The sequence below is a fragment of the Chiloscyllium punctatum genome, chromosome 27 (genome assembly GCF_047496795.1).
Source record: "Chiloscyllium punctatum isolate Juve2018m chromosome 27, sChiPun1.3, whole genome shotgun sequence".
Taxonomy (NCBI): Eukaryota; Metazoa; Chordata; class Chondrichthyes; order Orectolobiformes; family Hemiscylliidae; genus Chiloscyllium; species Chiloscyllium punctatum.
The window spans coordinates 8,450,350-8,458,704 of record NC_092765.1 but is presented as its reverse complement, the minus strand read 5'-3'; positions in this window follow the sequence as shown (position 1 = coordinate 8,458,704).

Sequence of the window (8,355 nt, the reverse complement as noted above, 5' to 3'; positions counted from 1 at the left end):
ACTCCCTGACCCCAGGGAAAAGACCCTCATGATTCTATAAACCTCTATAAGGTCATCCCTCAGCATCCAGCGCTCCAGGGAAAACAGCCCCAGCCTATTCAGCCTCTCCCTATTGTTCAAATCCTCCAAACCTGGCAACATATTTGTAAATCTTTTCTGAAGCTTCAAGAAGGAGACCAGACTCGCACACAGTATTCCAACAGTGGCCTAACCAATGCACTGCAGAGCTGCAACATGACCTCCCAACTCCTGTACTCAATGCTCTGACCAATAAAGGAAAACATATCAAATGCCTTCTTCACTATCCGATCTATCTGCTCAATGATGAGGGAATCCAGAACCAGGGGTCACAGATGAAAGGTATGGGGACCGAGACAAAGAAAACCTTCTTCACCAGAGCGTGGTGAGCCTGTGGAATCTGCTACCACTGGAAGGGGTTGAGGCTGACTTGTATGATTTCACGAAGGATTTGGATATATCACTTGGGGCTAAAGGGATCAAAGGATATGGGGGAGAAGCAGGAACAAGCTGTTGAGTTGGATGATCAGCCATGATCATATTGAATGGTGGAGCAGGCTCAAAGGGATGAATGGCCTACTCCTGCTCCTATTTTCTATTTTTCTCCAACAATTAATTACATTTATACAACTCAGTTGACATGATAAAACAGGCACAGAGACTTCAAAGGAACATCATCAAACGACCCATACACCGAAAGAACTGTAGATGCTGCAACTCAGAAACAAAAACAGAAGTTGCAGGAAAAGCTCAGCAGGTCTGACAGGAAGTTCTGAGGAAGGGTCATTGGACCTGAAACATTAACTCTGATTTCTCTTCACAGGTGCTGCCAGACCTGCTGAGCTTTTCTAGCAACTTCTGTTTTTTTGTAGCCAAACGCCAAGCTACACAGGGAGGTATCTGGTTACATTACCAAGTGCTGATGTAAGTGGGAGCTTGCTGGGAGGTTAAAACTTAGGGCCTCTGTAACTGAACATAGACACCAAAAGGGCAGCAATCGCAATGTGCAGGATTCCAGAGCTCGAAGCACACAGGGGTCTCAAGGGGTTTTAGGGACTGAGGAGGGAAACAAAGGGAAGCTCGACGCCACAGAGGGATTTAAAATCAAGGAAGAGAATTTTAAAATGGAGACATCACTGGGCCGTGAGCTAAAGTAGGTCAGCAAGCCCCAGACTGGGCAATGAACAGGAGCGAGTGTGAGTTGGGGCACGTTGGAACTAGTGTCAATCAACCCATCAAAGATTCACATTGTAGAGTTTCTGTTTGAATCTGGGAGCCAAAGACCCAGGAATCCTTTCAGAAAATGATAGTTTAAGTGATGGGAACATAGAAACAGGAATAGGCCATCTAGCAGCTCAAGGCCATTTCACCATGTAAGTTAATCTTGGTCAATCTGGGTCTTCATTCCATTTGTTAGCCTTGGGTTTATATCCCACATTAATCTGACCCAACAAAAGACTACCAACCTGAACTTTGAGGGGTCCAAGTGAGCCCCGGTCTCAGCGTTTTGTTGGGGAGGAAAGTTCTCAATTTCTACTCTACTACAGAACATTTTTACTGGGTCAAGTTAAACTCTACCTTGGGATCTTGTTGCTGTTGGTATCTCAGGGAAGTGACAGACTGCATGACGAGTAGAGATGGTCAATAGTAGCTGGCTATTGGAGCATCTCACAGTGGAGTCTGAACATGTTCTCACCCAGTGGTCATTCATCATCACTGATTTCCAATCAGACTAGTGTGATTGAAGCAACCAACTTAATGTAGAATTTGAAGTGTTAGAATAATTATTAAAAATGTAAGAACCGTGAATGCAGACTTTGAATCTTTGCCAAGAGCAAAGTGCAGGAAGATATAGAGAGGCATTAAAACTGCAAACAGCAAAGTTGGAAAATCTAAAGACAAAACAAAACGTTAATTGACTTTAAAATTCATAACGATGACCAAAGGAAGATATTTCCCAAAGTGCTAGTTTCCAGATTGATACAGAATATTACTTAAAGCAAAGTGAGGGGAGAGTACTTTACAGATCAGCCCACTTTGGTGATAGTCTGGAACAGGTTCACAAGGCTACGAGGAGTAATATCAAGAGGATAGGTTGGGTATGTTGGCTCTGGACTCATTGTAGTTTCGAAGAATGAGACCCAACTTTAGTGAAGCATGTAAGATTTTTATGGACTTACAGGGTAGATGTAGAGAGTCCAGGACCAGACGGCATAATTTCAGAGTAAGAGGTCACTCATTTAAGACAGAGATGAGGAGAAATTGTTTTCTCTCAGATGATGCAGAATTCTTTACTGCAGAGGACTTCAAGCGTTGTTAAGTATATTCAAGTCTGAGATGGACAGATTTTTATTCAGTAAGGGAATCAAGGGTTAAGGGGAAAAAGGCAGGAAAGTGAAGCTGAGAATGATCAGATCAGCCATGATCTTACTGACTGTTGGAGCAAACTGGATGGGCCAAATGGCCTGCTTCTGCTCTGACATCTTCTGGTCTTTGATACTTTCTGAAGAATCCAGGGAAAAGTCATAAGGACTTGAAATATTAACTCTGTTCCTCTCTCTCTCTCCACAGATGCTGCCAGACCTGTTGAGTTTCTCCAGCACTTTCTGTGTTTGTTAACCCAGGTGGATAGTCTCTGATACAGAAAGCTGTATCAGATCTGTTTTATTCCAAGATAACTTAGATAGTCTAAACCGCCCCCCCCCCCCCAGGAGTGATAGCATCTTATTTTATGATCAAGTCTGTGTCTGATAAAATTGACCAAGGTCCTAGAACGATATTTAATCACGGCTAGTTAACAATATTGGTTGATAGTAAATTAAACTCAATACATTTACCTTGTGCAAGGTGAAGGCAGTGTCTCGCATTGTACTAGCACTTCCAGGTGGTTTTTGTCTCCTCTCTAATCCAAATTGTTGAACATCTGGAGGAAGAAATGTTGCCGTTGCTGGCTTTTGGATAAGACAGTAAATGGTGGACCCACCTGATCTCTCAGATGAAGCTAAAAGACTGTTTGACATGACAGGAAGTACCCCGGTTACAAACAGCCAACTTACAAACATCCCATACTTACAAACTGACCTCCGATTTCTCTTTTTTAAAAATTCGAGTTAAGTACGATGTTTCATCCTAATGAATGGGCAGACTGATGAGCCTGTAATTGTTCCAACTGACACACATTCGACTTATGACCAGTGGAAAAGATGGAACTCATTTGTAACCTGATGTTCTGGCCAATATTCATCACTCAATTAACAGCAAAATATGAAACAGATTATTCAATCATTATCGTATTACTGCAAAGGAGAGCTTGGTGTGTGTCATTTGATTCCCCTGTTTCCTACCTGCCTTTAAAAAAAAACACTTCATTGACCGTGGAGTGTGCTGAAATATCCTCAAGTCATGATAGGTGCTACATAAATGCAACTCTTTTTCCTAACTTAGCTTTCACTTCAATTGCAGCACCTCAACTGTTATTTAATAACGTAGCAGACATCAGGAATTAAATCGGGATTTCTCCTGGTCTATATTCCCAATGGGACAATACTTTTAACAGCTTCGACATAAAAGATGCCCTTTCTATGGGCAGATAGACCGACAGCTTACCAACTCTTAATTAAAGGACAGTTACTCCATAAATAGTTGGGCAGAAACAGTTTGGGAATAATTATTTTGTACAATACTGTGCTCACACCACTTTTAAATATTCAAGCATCTGCTGAATTAGTTAACAGTGTGAAAATTGAAATTTTGCTTGGCCAAGGACAATGATTGCAAAGGTTAACGATGGTCGACTTACATCAACAGCTGCTTTTCCCGATGAAGATTTTTTAATTTGACATTTACTTCGGCATTTTCTTATTATTATTTATGAGGTTTTTTGCCTAAATCGTAAGAACGCATTACGAGCACTGATGCAGACTATTAACAGTTGGGACACCAGATGGTACAAAACTATTATGTTTCACAAATATTCATCTGTCAGTGATGTCACAAGTATACAGCACTGAATAGAAAGCAATCCAAGGATAGAACTGGACATCTCATGACAGAACGAACGATGTTGATTTGGAAAAGAATGCTTTTGTGTCAGCTGCTGCTTATTGAGTGCCAATCTCGCCTGAATCAGAATGTTTGTGTGTTCAAGAACCACTCCACTTGAGAATTCAATGCTGGTGCTCCCAGTGACAGCACTGGTGTGCTGCACTGATGGGGCACTGTACTAATGGGACACTGCACTGATGGGACACTGCACTGATGGGGCACTGCACTGATGGGACACTGCACTGATGGGACACTGCACTGATGGAGCACTGCTCTGATGGGACACTGCACTGATGGGACACTGCACTGATGGGGCACTGCACAGATGGAGCACTGCACTGATGGGACACTGCACTGATGGGACACTGCACTGATGGGACACTGCACTGATGGGGCACTGCACTGATGGGACACTGCACTGATGGGACACTGCACTGATGGGGCACTGCACTGATGGGACACTGCACTGATGGGACACTGCACTGATAGAGCACTGCAATGATGGGAAAACTGCACTGATGGGACACTGCACTGATGGGGCACTGCACTGATGGGACACTGCACTGATGGGGCACTGCACTGATGGGACACTGCACTGATGTGGCACTGCACTGATGGGACACTGCACTGATGGGACACTGCACTGATGAGACACTGCACTGATAGAGCACTGCAATGATGGGACACTGCACTGATGGGGCACTGCACTGATGGGACACTGCACTGATGGGGCACTGCACTGATGGGACACTGCACTGATGGGACACTGCACTGATGGGACACTGCACTGATGGAGCACTGCTCTGATGGGACACTGCACTGATGGGACACTACACTGATGGGACACTGCACTGATGGGGCACTGCACTGATGGGACACTGCACTGATGGGACACTGCACTGATGGGGCACTGCACTGATGGGACACTGCACTGATAGAGCACTGCAATGATGGGAAAACTGCACTGATGGGACACTGCACTGATGGGGCACTGCACTGATGTGACACTGCACTGATGGGGCACTGCACTGATGGGACACTGCACTGATGTGGCACTGCACTGATGGGACACTGCACTGATGGGGCACTGCACTGATGGGATACTGCGCTGATAGAGCACTGCACTGATGGGACGCTGCACTGATGCGACACTGCACTGATAGAGCACTGCACTGATGGGGCACTGCACTGATCGGGCACTGCACTGATGGGGCACTGCACTGATGGGATACTGCGCTGATAGAGCACTGCACTGATGGGACACTGCACTGATGGGACGCTGCACTGATGGGACACTGCACTGATGGGGCATTGCACTGATGGGACGCTGCACTGATGGGACACTGCACTGATGGGACGCTGCACTGATGATGCACTGCACTGGTGGGACACTGCACTGATGGGGCACTGCACTGATGGGACACTGCGCTGATGGGACACTGTGCTGATGGGACACTGCACTGATGGGGCACTGCGCTGATGGGGCACTGCGCTGATGGGACACTGCACTGATGGGACACTGCACTGATGGGACACTGCGCTGATGGGACACTGCACTGATGGGACACTGCACTGATGGGGCGCTGCACTGATGGGACACTGCACTGATGGGACACTGCACTGATGGGACACTGCACTGATGGGACGCTGCACTGATGATGCACTGCACTGGTGGGACACTGCACTGATGGGGCACTGCACTGAGAGAGCACTGCACTGATGGGACACTGCACTGATGGGGCACTGCACTGATGGGATACTGCGCTGATAGAGCACTGCACTGATGGGATGCTGCACTGATGGGACACTGCACTGATAGAGCACTGCACTGATGGGGCACTGCACTGATCTGGCACTGCACTGATGAGGCTCTGCACTGATGGGATACTGCGCTGATAGAGCACTGCAATGATGGAGCACTGTACTGATGGGACACTGCACTGATGGGGCACTGCAATGATGGGACACTGCACAGATGGGGCACTGCACTAGTGGGACACTGCACTGATGGGGCACTGCACTGATGGGACACTGCACTTATGGGGCACTGCACTGATGGGACACTGCACTGATGGGACACTGCACTGAAGGGACACTGCACTGATGGGACACTGCACTGATGGGACACGGCACTGATGGGGCACTACACTGATGGGACACTGCACTGATGATGCACTGCACTGATGAGGCTCTTCACTGATGCGGCTCTGCACTGATGGGACACTGCACTGATGGAGCACTGCACTGATGGGGCACTGCACTGATGGGACACTGCACTGATGGGCCACTGCACTGATGGGACACTGCACAGTTGGAGCACTGCACTAGTGGGACACTGCACTGATGGGGCACTGCACTGATGGGACACTGCACTTATGGGGCACTGCACTGATGGGACACTGCACTGATGGGACACTGCACTGAAGGGACACTGCACTGATGGGACACTGCACTGATGGGACACGGCACCGATGGGGCACTACACTGATGGGACACTGCACTGATGATGCACTGCACTGATGAGGCTCTTCACTGATGCGGCTCTGCACTGATGGGACACTGCACTGATGGAGCACTGCACTGATGGGGCACTGCACTGATGGAACACTGCACTGATGGGACACTGCACTGATGGGATACTGCACTGATGCGACACTGCACTGATGGGACACTGCACAGTTGGAGCACTGCACTAGTGGGACACTGCACTGATGGGGCACTGCACTGATGGGACACTGCACTGATGAGGCTCTGCACTGATGGAGCGCTGCACTGATGGGGCACTGCACTGATGGGACACTGCACTGATGGGACACTGCACTGATGAGGCTCTGCACTGATGGGGCTCTGCACTGATGGGGCACTGCACTGATGGGACACTGCACTGATGGGCCACTGCACTGATGGGACACTGCACAGTTGGAGCACTGCACTAGTGGGACACTGCACTGATGGGGCACTGCACTGATGGGACACTGCACTTATGGGGCACTGCACTGATGGGACACTGCACTGATGGGACACTGCACTGAAGGGACACTGCACTGATGGGACACTGCACTGATGGGACACGGCACCGATGGGGCACTACACTGATGGGACACTGCACTGATGATGCACTGCACTGATGAGGCTCTTCACTGATGCGGCTCTGCACTGATGGGACACTGCACTGATGGAGCACTGCACTGATGGGGCACTGCACTGATGGAACACTGCACTGATGGGACACTGCACTGATGGGATACTGCACTGATGCGACACTGCACTGATGGGACACTGCACAGTTGGAGCACTGCACTAGTGGGACACTGCACTGATGGGGCACTGCACTGATGGGACACTGCACTGATGAGGCTCTGCACTGATGGAGCGCTGCACTGATGGGGCACTGCACTGATGGGACACTGCACTGATGGGACACTGCACTGATGAGGCTCTGCACTGATGGGGCTCTGCACTGATGGGGCACTGCACTGATGGGACACTGCACTGATGGGCCACTGCACTGATGGGACACTGCACAGTTGGAGCACTGCACTAGTGGGACACTGCACTGATGGGGCACTGCACTGATGGGACACTGCACTTATGGGGCACTGCACTGATGGGACACTGCACTGATGGGACACTGCACTGAAGGGACACTGCACTGATGGGACACTGCACTGATGGGACACGGCACCGATGGGGCACTACACTGATGGGACACTGCACTGATGATGCACTGCACTGATGAGGCTCTTCACTGATGCGGCTCTGCACTGATGGGACACTGCACTGATGGAGCACTGCACTGATGGGGCACTGCACTGATGGAACACTGCACTGATGGGACACTGCACTGATGGGATACTGCACTGATGCGACACTGCACTGATGGGACACTGCACAGTTGGAGCACTGCACTAGTGGGACACTGCACTGATGGGGCACTGCACTGATGGGACACTGCACTGATGAGGCTCTGCACTGATGGAGCGCTGCACTGATGGGGCACTGCACTGATGGGACACTGCACTGATGGGACACTGCACTGATGAGGCTCTGCACTGATGGGGCTCTGCACTGATGGGACACTGCACTGATGGGGCACTGCACTGATGGGACACTGCACTGATGGGACACTGCACTAATGGGACACTGCACTAATGGGATTCTGCATTGATGGGGCACTGCACTGATGGGACACTGCACTGATGGGACACTGCACTGATGATGCACTGCACTGATGGGACACTGCACAGATGGGGACTGCACGGATGGGGCACTGCACTGATGGGACACTGCACT